The sequence below is a fragment of the Lactuca saligna genome, chromosome 4 (assembly GCF_052625555.1).
Source record: "Lactuca saligna cultivar CGN05327 chromosome 4, ASM5262555v1, whole genome shotgun sequence".
In the NCBI taxonomy this organism is placed as follows: Eukaryota; Viridiplantae; Streptophyta; class Magnoliopsida; order Asterales; family Asteraceae; genus Lactuca; species Lactuca saligna.
Window position 1 is genome coordinate 113,297,110 of NC_136420.1, and position 14,445 is coordinate 113,311,554.

The following is a 14,445-nucleotide window of genomic DNA, read 5'->3' on the forward strand; positions in this document are numbered from 1 at the left end:
TTGAGGATCTTGTGAGTGCATACACTAAGACTTATTCCCTTGATATTTGCTATTGTCTACCCAATGGCCTCATTGTGATCTTTTAAAACTTCAACCAATTGATCTTCTTCATAATCTTTCAATTGAGAGGAGATGTTCACCAAAAGAGTCTCATCCTTACCTTAATAAGCATACTTCAAGTGGCTAGGTAAGACATTCAATTCAAGTGTAGGTGGGTGGATAATGGAAGGGCCATCTTGTTTGGTGAATGAGATAAGGAAACTTGAGAGACGTCTTTCTTTGTTGATTTGTTGACTTCCAACGTCTTCACAATCTCTTCAACTTGAGGTCCTAATGTATACATATCCATTTTGTCCTTCAAACTCTTAAAATCTAGACTCATGTTGAGTATCATCTTTAAAATATCCCTATGTGATAAATCAAACACTTATTAGGTTATTGGCTCAACCACATCAACCCGATACAATGGATAAATGTTTCTAGGATACCTCATTGCTTCTAAGATGTTAAAGTCAATTGTTTCTCCTTCAAACTCCATAGTGATCTTCCCTATATAGACATCAATGATCGTGTGAGTGGTATTCATGAAAGGTCTTCCAAGGAGGATCATAGATGATTTGGAAAGAGTCTTCTCTTCAAGATTAATGACATATAAATCAGCAGGAAAGATAGGTTGGTTAACTTGTACTAACACATCCTCCAACACTCCTCTTAGAGATACTCTTGACTTGTCCGTTAATTGAATGATTACTCCAGATTATTCTAAAGGTTCAACATTAAAATATTGAAAAATAGAATATGGCATCACATTGATCAAGGCTCCACGATCTAACATGGCACTTTCGACATGCAAATCACCAATGATACAAGGCATATCAGATATTCTTGAATCCTTGCATTTGGGAGGTAACTTTTTTGGATAACCTCAGACACATTTTCATTAACTTGAATCTTTTCATTTGCCTTGAATTTCCTCTTCTTTATGCACAAATCCTTGAGGAATTTTGCATAACTTAGAATTTTCTTAATAACATTCATAGCGTAAAGTTGATATGGACCTTGCAAAAAGTTTCACATAATTCATTTTCTTCATTTTTCTTCTTCGAAACGGCTAACCAGGAAGGGAATGGTGGTGGTATGACCAATGGCTTTATAGGCTTGTTGGATGATTCAGGTTGATCAATGATTGGCACAACTGGTTCTGTTGGAGGAACCACAACCCTTGAAGGTTCAACAACAATAATGCCATCTTCTTCTCTTGAAACTCTTTTGGGGTTACATTCTCCAAGTGTTTTCCTAAATTTCAGGGTCATCGCACTCACATTAGGATTCTTCTCAGTTTGAGATGGAAGTTTACCCCATTGTTCCATCTTGTTGAGAGTGGTAGCTAAATCTCTAATTTATGTTTGAATGTTAGAGAAGGTGTTCTTTATCTCTTGTTGCAATTAGGTTTGGATTTGAGTAAGAGAAGTAACAAGTTCTTGAAGAATCATTTGATGGTTACCACTTGATTAGCCTTGTTGTTGGTAATATGGAGGGGGATGAGATGTTTATGGAGTTACATATGGTGGTTGGGTATTTTGAGGAAAGGGGGGTTTTGGTGTGGATATTGTGGATATTGAGGTCTCATCAAAATATATGGGGGGTTTTGCTTTTGTGGGTATATGTTGTTGGTGTTATTCCTCCAATTCAAATGTAACGACCCAATTTTCAAAAGAAAATTTTCATTTTTAAAGTATCAAAAAACATTTCCAATTATCCATACAATCTCAAAACAATTGTTTTCAAATTCATACATCAATAAATTTTCATTTCAAATATCAAAGTGTCCCAAAAGAAAAATGCCTGTGAGAGTGCATGTCGCGCAATCAAACCTTGCTCTTGCCCTTAGGCTCAGAAGTACCTAAAACAATCAACAAACTGTAAGCTAATGCTTAGTGAGTTCCCTAGAGCATACCCCCACACAATCCACATAATCATATAATCATATTAGCTATAAAAACTACATAAACCACATAAGCCATGCATACAAACATATAAAGAAGCCATGGAAACCCTCCAGGGTCTTATACCTTGTGCCAGTGGAACCCCCACGTGGTGTTAACTAACTGTCATGGGAACCCCCACATGGTCTTCCTGCCATGGGAACCCCTACATGGTCTTCCTGCCGTGGGAACCCCCAAGCGGTCTTTACAATAAAGAGATGACATACAAACCATAAAGCAAATACAATAGAATTCCATGGAAACCCTCCAAGGTATTACATATAAGTGCCTCGGGAACCCCCCGAGGTCTTTCATGCGAGTATTATAAATAACTAGCATATCACATATCCCATAACCAACTAATCACAACTCATAATAATAATGGGTCGGCCATGGTGCCTTCGACCCATTGGTATGGTGAGAAGACTCATCTCTCGTGAATGTTGAACTGACAAGATAAGATCAAATAAATTACACGCACTGCTCCAACTCAACTACTTATAATCATCATGTGATTAACTTGTTACAATCCCAAAATACCATAAATATCCTCAAAATCAACATTGATTAACCCTGGTTAAAGTCAAGGCTAACAGTCCATGTTGACCTCAACTCGTCGAGTTACCTGAGTAACTCGTCAACTCGCCAAGTTACCTATGTAACTCATCGAGTTCCTCCATGTCCAGAAGACCGAAACCTCATGTGGGCCAAAAACTCCAATCCTTCACTAAAATCACTCAAAATCTCAAAAACGGGTAAATCCTACCGGAATCGTCGAGTTGGCTAAGGGACTCGACGAGTTCCTTCAGTCCTTTTTATGTTTGAACATTTTTAAGCTACTCCAAAGATCCAAATTGCATATCTAGCCTCCTAAGGTATGGTTTCCACGTAAAGTTGCAAACTTTACATGCATGCAAGCTCTTAAGTACCAAAACCAAGCTAAGGGAGGGGTTTTAGCCAAAGAAAAGGGCCAATGCTTGATAAATTCAATGACTTTATAACTCTAATGACTTAGAGGAGTCCAGATCTGAAGTTGCAACTCCAGATCTTACTCAACACTTGAAATGACCAAGGTAACAACTTGTTACCTTGAAATAGGTTCCCAGACATGGTAGATGTTGGATCTACAATCTCCTTCCCGTTCCAATCTTCTCAACATTCAAACTCCTTCAACAAAATGCACCAAGAACCTTCTCTTAGCCTCTCAAGCACAAGGAAACAACAAAGAAAGGCTTAGGGTTTCTTCTCTGGGTAGTAAAGTGGTAGAGGAGGCCATAAGAGGCGGATTAAGTCGTTTATGTAGGGTGCAAACCCTGAAAATTAGGGTTTTCCTTTATAGCACCTACTCATCAATTCGGGGCCTTCCGACTCGTCAAGTAGGATCTAATCCATGCATCCTCATAAATAATCTCTACTTGACAAGTTGGAGCTCCCCAACTTGTCGAGTCCTAGCATAAAACAATAAAAACTTGAAAAAATTAAATGATACCTGGAACGGGTGTTACATCAAATTGTAAGTGTTTTGAAATCCCATGAGTCTTGGTTGATCTTGATATCCTCCCACTGCGTTAATATCCTCTAGTTCACTTCTAAGTATGGGACACTTATCCGTATAATGCCCCGTCATTGCACAAAGGCCACAAACCATTAATTGTTGACCAATTCCCACCATCATTTGACACAACACATTAGTCAAATCTAAGATTTTTGATTCCAAGTGTTGGGTGCTGCTAACTTCACCAACCACTTGTAGGGAACTTCTCTTCATGTCATTTTGAGGCCCAAATTTTCTTTGATTTTGAGAAATGGTACCAAAAAGTAATTTATCTCTTGAGGTGTCTTGTTGAAGATGTCACACCCACTTAAAGCATCAATCATCCTTCGATCTTTTTCATTCATACCCTCATAAAATTGTTGAAGTAGTTGTTCGGGTATATTGTTTTGAGGAAAACTTGTATACAAGTTGTTGAATCACTCCCAAATAGCATGAAAGGTCTCATTCTCCCCTTGACAAATTCCCAAAATGGCACTTCTTTGACTTGATATCTGAGAGGTAGGATAGAACTTGCTATTAAAGGATTTGAGTAACTCCTCCCATGTGTGAATAGATCTTGGTGGTAAGTTGAATAACCACTCTCTAGCTTTATCTTCTAAGGTGAGTAGGAAGGCGGTTAGCTTGAATTCATTCAATGTCACATATTTGGGCAACATGCTAACAAATATCATACGAAAGGACTTCAAATGCCTTAGAGGATCTTCTCTATCCATACCATGGAACTTGGTGAGTTGATGTATGAAATTTGACTTCGATTTAATTCATCGGTGGTTTATGGGGTAAACAATACCAATAGGTATGTAGGTAACATCTGTCTCCATAATTTTTCTAATTGTCAACTCTTGAGGGGGATTGGGTGGATTGGGGTTTTGTTTCATGTAATTAAGAGGTTGTTTGTAAGGTGGGTATGGGTATTGTTAGTGACTATATGGTGGATAAGGTTGGTAGTTAGGATATTGGTTGTAGAGAGGTTGTTGTTGTTGGCACATAGGGTATTGGTACATTTGATGTTTATGGTAAATGGGTGGTTGTGTTTGATGTGGTTGTTGTTGTTAAACTTGAAGAGAATTGTTTTGAGGTTGGTTTTTTTGGTGGAAGTTTTGGTTTTGTGGTTGTGGTTGTTCATAATTGGGTTAACTTGGGTGAGGAGGGGTTGATTCCAAGGTGGCATATATACGAGAGGTTGTTGGCGGTGTTTTGTTGTCTTAGTTGTTGGGGTGGGGTATTAGCATCTTACTAGTTTGGTTTTGGGTTGGGATTGTGAGGTGAAGTGTGATTCATGGCTATGTAGTTTTCAAACGGAATGCCTTCAAAGGAATGACCAAAAATTAGAGAACTCGACTCGGTTTCGGTACCAATTGAAGTATGAAATTGGTCTTCTATGTTGATTAGTGGAGAAGACAAAGAAGCTTGAACGAGTTGTTGTTTATTTGCTTGTTTGGCTAACTTTTTCAACCTTTTTTATTCTTTTTCAATCTCCGAATTGTAGAGTAGTTCACTGGTTCTTGTAGACATAGGCATAAAAAATCAAATAACAATAACCAATTTCCCCAACAATGGTGCCAAAACTTGGTGGGATATCAAGTCCACCAAGCAAATCACACCCTTTGCTTACAAATAAAATGTAATATAATGGTAAAAAGGGGTATCGGTCCTCAGGGAAATGATTGTATTCAATCACCAATGCACTCTAATATAACTAGTGTAATAAAACTAATCAACTACAATTAAACTAAGAGAGGGTTTTTTGATTGCTTGAAAACTAAAAGACTTGAATAATTAAAAAGCTTGCACTTAAGCAATATGGTGAAATGCTCAAATATTTGAAAGAATTGGTCAACCAAGGCAATTCAACACAATGAACATTTGTGTTTTTATCATTTGGATTCAATATGAAGCTTATCATTCATCCCAAATTGGTTATAGCAATAATGAAGCATGATATGCCAAGATTCCTCATAGGTAGTATGAAGGTTTGGGATGTCCACAACACACCTTCTTAATCAAAATCAAGGATTCAATTGAAGCAATTGAACCCAAGAAAGTTGATTAGCCTTAAGAATTAAGGAATCCCCAATTCCTAGAGGATTTCAATGCTTACACATCCATAAAGGACTTATGATCCATAAGATAGAGATGATTTCTACAATCAAAAGCCCTTTTCTAAGTAAATTCAATGATTCAATGCTAAATCAAAGAAATAAACCAACCATTGCTATTCAAGTACCAAGCTCATGATCAAAGTATTAAACAAGAATAAGAAATGTGAACTAGAATCATAAATATAAGACAAATAACAATAAAACATGAATCCTTCAAAGCCCAAAAATATCCAAGGGTTTTAGCCAAAGTTAACCAAAATAAAGAAACTAGCCGTCATGGCAACAAGATAAAAATCACAAAGGTGATTTTGCATCAAGGAACTAACAACTAATCAGAAAAAAGAAAAGAATGTGTATTAAGCTCTCAAAAACGCCTCTAATGCTCTTTAATGGTATAAAATCGAATTATGAGCTGCTAGACCTAACCCACAAAGTAAATCATGAGAAAAATGACCAAATTGTGTAGTTGTGTGGATACCCTCGCAAGTGTTGTGCAACTAAGACTCCACCCTCACAAGTGTTGTTGGAATGTTATTGGCTCTTTTTTTCCACTACACCACCCCACTACTCAAGATTTCCTTGGTCACCTCCACACCTAACATGATTCAAATTTGCCCAATCATCTTCAAACTTCAAATGTGGATAGTTCAAGCCCAAAATAAGAATCCAAGACCAATCTTCATAAGCCTGTTTCATCAAAGTCTTCATCTTTTAAGCCCAAATCTCCTTTGATGAATCTGTAAAGCCTAATGATGCATCTAAAGCCCGTAAATCCTGTCTCCAAGCTAAGCCACAACCGCAACGAGCTCGAAAACCATGCAAAATACCTCATGTAAAATAAAAAGTACCCGACACGATCCATGATAAAGAAAATAAAGAATATACAATGTAATAATAATAAAAAAAAGCTAAAATCTAAAATAAACTATAAAAAAGGAAATAAAGTAAGCTATCAGTTGGTCTTATTCGATTAAAGGGCTACCCGATCTTTTTTATCTCTTGAGCTTAGCAAGAGGTTTGGTGAGGCTCCAGTGGAGTTGGATTATCCACTTGAGGTTAAGATTGTTGATGACCGTCCGGTGTGAGTGTCAAGAGTTCACTGAGGGTGCACTTTGAAGTTATTCAGTGAGCAGTATCCGATTGATTTCATTTCGATTCCCCTAAGCGAGAGCAAGGTCATTGTGGGAATGGATTGCTTGATCCCTAATGTGGAGATGATTGATTGTGGGCTTCAGTTGGTATGTGTTCAGACCCCAAGTGGGGGGAGTTGGTGATCCATGATGAGGGTGCTCAGTGTGGGCTGGCTCTCTGTTTCGTAGGTAGGGCGAGACGTTATCTTCGGCATGGATATTATGGGTTTATGGCCTATGCGATGGATGCCTGGGAGAAAGGTGAGATGACCATTGATGATGTACCGATTATTCGGGAATATCCATATGTTTTTCCGGAGGATTTTTTGGGAGTGACTCAGGAGAAGCAGGTGGAGTTTCAGATTGACTTGGTTCTAGGTGCGGCTCTGATAGCCAAAGTACCTTATTGGTTAGCACCTACACAGATGTAGGAGTTGTCTACATAGTTGCAGGAGCTACAAGACAAGGAATTTACTCGGCCAAGTAGTTCACTGTGGGGAGCACCAATCTTATTTATAAATAAAAAAGGTTGGGACACATCAGATGTGTATTGACTACCGGGAGCTGAATAAGCTAACAGTGAAGAACCATTACCGATTCGGATTATCACCAGATGAAGGTCAGAGGAGAGGATATACAGAAGACGTCCTTTCAGACTCGTTGTAGTCTTTGTGGTGATGTTTTTTAAGTTCACCAATGCTCCAGCCACATTCATGGATCTCATGAATCGTATATGCAGACCCACGTTAGATCGATAGGTGATAGTGTTTATTGATGACATCCTGGTCTATTCCAAAACCTAGGAGTAGCATGAGGAGCATCTAAGGGAGGTATTAGATACTCTAAGGAGGGAGAGATCGTATGCGAAGTTCTCCAAGTGTGAGTTCTAGTTGTGGGAGGTACAGTTTTTAGGGCGCCTTGTCAACGAGAGTGGCATTCTGGTGATGAGATGAGAAGTTCCGAGGTCTCTATCTGAAATTCGGAGTTTCCTCATATTGACAGGTTATTATCAAAGATTTATTTAGGATTTCTCCAAGAAAGTGGCTCCCTTGACCAGGCGGACAATGAAGACTGTCAAATTTTGTTAGGGGCCAGAGTAGCAGGCAACTTTTGATACCTTGAGATATAAATTGTGTAAGGAACCGATTTTGAACCTTCCAGGTGATGTTGAGGACTTCGTGGTATATTGGGATGCTTCGATAACAGGTTTAGATGCAGTCTTAATGCAATGGGATCATGTGATTACGTTAGCATCGAGGCAGCCAAATCCTCGTGAGGCGAGTTACCCTAAATATGATTTGGAGTTGGGAATAAATGGTGTTTGCCCACAAGATTTGGTGACATTACCCCTAGGGGGTCTATTGTACTATTTACATAGATCAAAAGAGCCTGAGGTAATTGATGGATTAGCCAAATCTGAACATGAGGCAACGTAGAAGGTTATATGTGGTGAAGGATTATGATTGTGAGATCCTTTATCACTCGGGGGAAGGCCAACGTCATGGCTGATGCTCTCAGCTGCAAGGAAGTCGTGGCTCTGGTCAAGGGTTTATGTTTGAGGAGGACAGTGATTACCCCAGTATTAGAGCAGATTCGAGAGGCTCAGATTGAGGCTATGAAGGAAGAGCACCAAAGGAGTGAGCGTATCATGGGATATGTAGCTTCCTTCGATTATGATAGTCGGAGGTTATTGACCCTTCATAAAAGGGTGTGGGTTTTGTACTAGGGTGGTGTGCGACATATTTTGATGGAAGAAGCACAAAAGTCGATATTGTCTATTCATCACAGAGCCACAAAGATGTATAGAGATCTTCGACCTGATTATTGGTGGCCATGTATTAAGCAGGATGTGGCATGGTGTGTGGAGAGGTTCTTGACTTGTAGGAAATTTAAGGTCAATCACCAGCGACCCCATGAAAAAATGGAGTTGTTGGATATTCCCATTTGGAAATGGGAAGAGATTACAATGAATTTTATCACTAAATTGCCTCAGACGGCATGCGGAGTGGATTTGATATAGGTCATTGTGGATTGGTTGACCAAGAGTGCACATTTTATCCCGATCCAAGAGACTATCTCTGTGGAGAAGTTGACAGACATCTACATTCGGGAGGTTGTGGCACGTCATGGGGTGTTGGTTTCTGTGGTCTCTGTTAAGAATAAAACTAGAATGATCGATTAGATTCAAACAAGTAAAAGAATCAAAACACAAAAAGAAGATCAAAGTTGTGTCGAATGATTAATAAGCATAGCCTTCGAAGAGCTCGATGAAGAACTATTACTCTAAAGGTTGTGTAGGGTTTACAACTTAGACGATTACAAGATATGGTGCATGCGTGCACTTTAAATAGTAAAACGCTAATAATAAATAAATGGGTGAACAGGCTCACCCCGCTATATAATAAAACAATTGATGCAATCCCTATGACCCAACAATCTCCCCCTTTGCGTCAAATGAGGCAGGGATCTCTTCATGGTTGTGTTTGTTTCTGCATCTTGAAGAGCTTGGGCATAATACTAAGGAGAGTAATGAGAATTGCTATATACCATCTGAGCATATCTGAATAGCACTTCTTCGCAACAACATCATTCACTTTGCAATTGCCTGTAGTTTCCAGAATGCAGTTCAAGCAAGTAGTGGAAAATAAATGTTTATCAGGCAAAGAAAAAAGACATTTTTGGATGTCTCCTCTTTCTTTCGATCCCTGCTAGAACATCACGCTCTAGTTGTCCTTTTCAATTCTCTTGAGCTTCATTTTCTCAATGTCTTTCGCATAAGCGTTAGGAAGGATTGTTGGTTTCTTTCGTAACACCGAGGCTATTTCAACATCCATCTTTGCTACATCGTGGATGTACGAAACTAGCATCCTATTGATATGATCAATAATAGGTTCATACTTCTTTTCTTCTTTCATCAAGAGGTGCATCAGCATGATCCATTTGTATGGATTTAAACATGGTAGGTCTGTGAGAGAGAATTCAAACATAGAATTCGTAGAACCTCGAGTTGTTTTAAATTTGACGTTGATAAAACTTTTAGTTTGTATTGGCCTAATAACCTTGACAGCAGTTATTTTCTGTGAACTCCAGGTCTGGTATTGCGGCTAGCCATGTTTCATGTAAAATCCAATCAAGGACTTGTTAACATGTGACATCCCCAAAATCACGGCCAGAAAAGACCGGTTTTGTTTATACTTTATTTCAAAATCAGAGTTATCTTTTAATAAAAGGGTTGCGGAATTTGTCCCAAAACAATAATATGATAAAGATTTATCAAAAGCATTTCCATAGAAATGTATTTCATTAAAAGACTCGGGATGTCATGTTCGTACAGATCAAAAGTATAAACAGTACAATATAAGCCTTACTACATTATTTCATATCTACAGGCCTATATCCGTAATCCCTCGTCCAAAACATCACACCTATGCTCATGCGCCACTACCTGTAATGCATAAAACTGAGTGGGTCAGGCTTGGGAGCCTGGTGAGCACATAGGGTTTTCAACCCACAATAAGTTTATTAATTTCATCAATCAACAATAACCCGATTACCCGTTCCCGTTATCCTCACTTTACGTCCCTAAACACCTATCATAAGGGACCTAGCCTAAGGATCATCATCGGGACGGACACTACTGCTAAGGGGATTCCTCAGCAATAAATGTCCTAATAGGCAACCATGTGGGGGATGGAGTACACCGGTGAACACATCGTTCACAACACCTACAGGTTGCGAACCTGCTAGTGTTCCACTGGACTGTCTAGAAGAGTCCGTGGTCGTCATCTATACTCCGCTAGATGACTGGATCAACAACAACAACATCGAGGCCTCTCATCATTTTATCACACATCACCTATTACATCTACCCATGTTTTACCCCAATATTTTCGTAGATATAAAATACATATACAGTTTAAATCATTGAAAACATGTATAACAACGTTCATCTAGCATAGGTAGCAAGTATTCAGATAATATGCACACATAGCACGTAATTTATATAAAATACTTCATATCTATGTGTAAGTTGAAGGTAACTATGCACTCACCGGAAAAGGTGGTGATTCCGAACTCAGACAGCGCTTCGCTTCTTAAAAAGAATTTTTTTTTCTTCGACGAAACCTAGTATTATTACCACTAGAGTTTAGTTTATTATTCGTCGAGACTAATTAATAGTCTAGCTATTATTATTATTATTATTATTATTATTATATAAGCATCAAAAAAATACTTATATAACACATAATAATAGCCCAAGTATTTATTATAAGTTCCTAATAACGTTACTATAATTAAATAAAAGTTATATTAAAAATAGCGTAGGCGTAGCTCACTTACAGCGGGTTTTATAGAAAACCGGGCTTTGCTTGGAGCAGCGTTCCCGAGCCGAAAAGCTATTCTTCTCGGAGCCTTCAAGCACTCCGGGGCTTCCGCCTCGTGCTAGGGAGGTTCCCTAGGCTTTTCGAGGGATTTCGGGGCTAGAGAGAGGTTCTAGAGAGAGAGAGAGTAAAGAGAAGAAAGAATGGGAAAGGTGTGAAGAAAATGAGGGTGGGAGAGGTGGTATTTATAGGGTGAAATGTGGCTGAACTTGGTGCCACATGTCACCATCTGGTGGCAAGCCTTGGGGAGAAAGCAATGGCCAAGATTGTGCCACATCACCCATTTTCGCACAGCACACTTCCGACTTCTAAAATCCGTAACTTTCACATACGACCTCCGTTTTTGACGTTCTTTATATCCACGCGTAGGTAATAATAAGATCTACAACTTTTATTTTGACACCGTCAGCTAATTCTCGACCGATCTTAAATTTAACAGTACAAGGAGATTATACTGTTAAACGTCTGCGTAAAATTAATAACTTCTGCATACGGACTTTGTTTTTGTCTGTCTTTTTACCGTTGATTTCCTATTAATGAGATCTTCAACTCTCATTTACGTTGCGTAAGCCAAAAACCGCTCGAACTAAAATTCGAGTTTCAGGCCGTGCACTGCTAAGCCGAATCTTAGAAAAATCATAACTTCTTCATACGAAGTCAGATTTGGGCGTTCTTTTTATCGATGTTCTTAGTTTAACATATTCTACGACTTTTGTTTAGATTGCTAAGGCTAAAAAGTCTTCTATCGTAAATTCACTATTTACGTCTCCCGGTATCGTGCCGGTTTTGTCGTAAAACTTCGGCGGGCCATAACTTCTTCTTTATAGCTCGGATTTCGGCATTCTTCATATGCACGGAAACCTTGAGACATATTCTACAACTTTATGTAGAGATATCGGGATTATCTCACACTTTAATTTTGACGCTCATTTTTATTCTTTATTAATTATACATTTATAATTAAATAATAAACACATAAACACACATAATTCACATAATACTCAAATATTTCATATTTATTACTTCAAAAAGAGTTACAATAGTTGACCTAGACTATTACATTGACAAAAATGCTTAGCCCTGAAAACCCGGGCGTTACATAACACCCTCATCTGAATCTACAACATTTGCAACTACCTCAAATCTATGAAACAAAAATGCTTCCGGGGTGATGGGGAAATCCAGTTGCAAATCCATGGTGTTTTCTAGCTCAAAATAAGTAACTAGCTCTAACTTGTGAATGCTCAGATTTTCAGTGGCTTCTGTTAAAATTCTCTCCATAAACCAAGGAGGAAATAACATCTTTCTAGCTTCAAGAGTGATTTGAGCATCACGAAGCTTTTTTTCATTTTCTTCTGCTTCCCTTGCAATTCACAGATTTTCATCAAGAACAACATCTTGTGCTTTCCACTTAAGCTTCACATTTTTGTCCTCTTCTTCCTCTTCATCATCATCTATCACTTTCTTTTTTCCTTTCAAACCCAAAGCTACATTAACCTTCATTTCATTTGTCTTGGGCGGTTGTTCAGTTTCCTTATCACCACCAAATAGCTTTTCAGCACCAGAAGATTTGCCTTATTCTCCCCTTTGTTTTGGAGGTATGACTGACTCTGAAACACCCTCAAGCTTGTTCAGCATTGCAAACATGGGCCAAAGTTTTTCATCCAAATGCTTTTGGATAGTGATCGTGATTAGAGAATCACGAGTCTCAATTATATCTAAAAGTAACAAATTCACATCGGATATGCAACTATTCATCACAGCCTTTTCAGATAAGAGATCTTCAATACGCTTGTTAGCATGGTTGAGCTTGACAGATAAAACCTTCACCTCTCTGTTTTGATGGCAAGCTTGTCCATGATTTTATTTTCCATAGCCAAGTCTTCATGGAGTTTATCTATCTTGGAAGAGAGGAGGGTTTGAAACTCTGAATTGGTTGACTGAATGCTGGTGCGAACTTGCTCAAGAGCAGCCCTCTCAGTTCGAAGGGTAGACCCAAGACTACCGATAACTGCATTCTCCTTTGCAGTGTTTGATTCAACGATGTTTGGAAGTTGGACATAAAAGATTGAGCATCAGAGATTAGTGTATCGACTTTTTCGGTCGTTTCCTTGCAAGTAGTGGTAGATTCTTCAACTGCTTTATTTGTTTTCTCGAGATTCGTAATGTGCTCCTTACTAAGGGTCTCAAGAAAAGCTTTAATTGTCTCCGGAGAATAATCACTGCTGGTGGAGGTTTTGGAGGACTAAAGAAGTGAATCTAGCTTTTCATTGATTGCCTTGAGTTGCCCTTTGGTGACGAGAGCATCATCATCACTGTCTTCTCGAACTGTAAAAGGATCAAATGTGAAAGCTTCAAAATCGCCATCACCTCCAAACATAGTATTTGGATCGTCCTGTCGGAGAGGTGAGATAGGTGTAGTTCCATGACCAAAAGTGAAACTTGAAGCACCTACCCCCGTATCTGATGCGTTAACAGAAATTGTAGGTTCACTAGTGGTTGTGGTTGTTGTAGCTGTGGAATCAGGGAACAAAGGTGTTGATTGTGCGAGAGAAGTTTGGGTCAAGAAACACCCATAGAGACATTTAGGCAATAAGTTATAGTGATTGGAGTTGAGACAGTAGAGGTGGGTGAAGGAACGGAGAAATCCTAGAATAAATCATTTGTGATCAGAACAAAAGTCGACATCGAGAATGTTACCTCAAGATTAGAAGTGATAGGCTCTGAAACCATCGGATGCGAAGTCTCAGCAGTTTCATCTGTTTCATGCTAAACTATATCTGGAATCTACGAGATGGTATATGACTTCAAATCTTCTTGATCACTCGGCTTTGGAGTTCATGGATTGTGATCCGCTTGCTTGACCTTCTTTTTTAGGGTCTGGGCAGTTTCGGATGGACTAGCCTATGCAGTTCTTTTCTTTCCACCCTTCTTTGGTTTGTTGGCCTCCTTGAGAACTTTGGGAACTACATATGTCATTGGTCGAAGATCGGATGTCGGTAGACTGTGATAGGTTCGCACGACTTCACTCACTGCAGGAACATTACGAAGAATCTGAAGGGTTTTGAGCATTCTAACACTTCCTAAGTGTACATGCAACCCTAATAACCTTGGATCTATGTTTGTCTAATTGTCATGCAAAGTTGAATTCCAAGGTTATATTCCTATCTAGCATACATGGGGAACAATTTTAACATAAAGTATAGATAGAATAACTTACCTTGTTGTTGTTTGTGTTCCTTGAAACCTTGTGAGCCTAGCACCCCAAGTGTGATGCCTCAAATGCTTCAC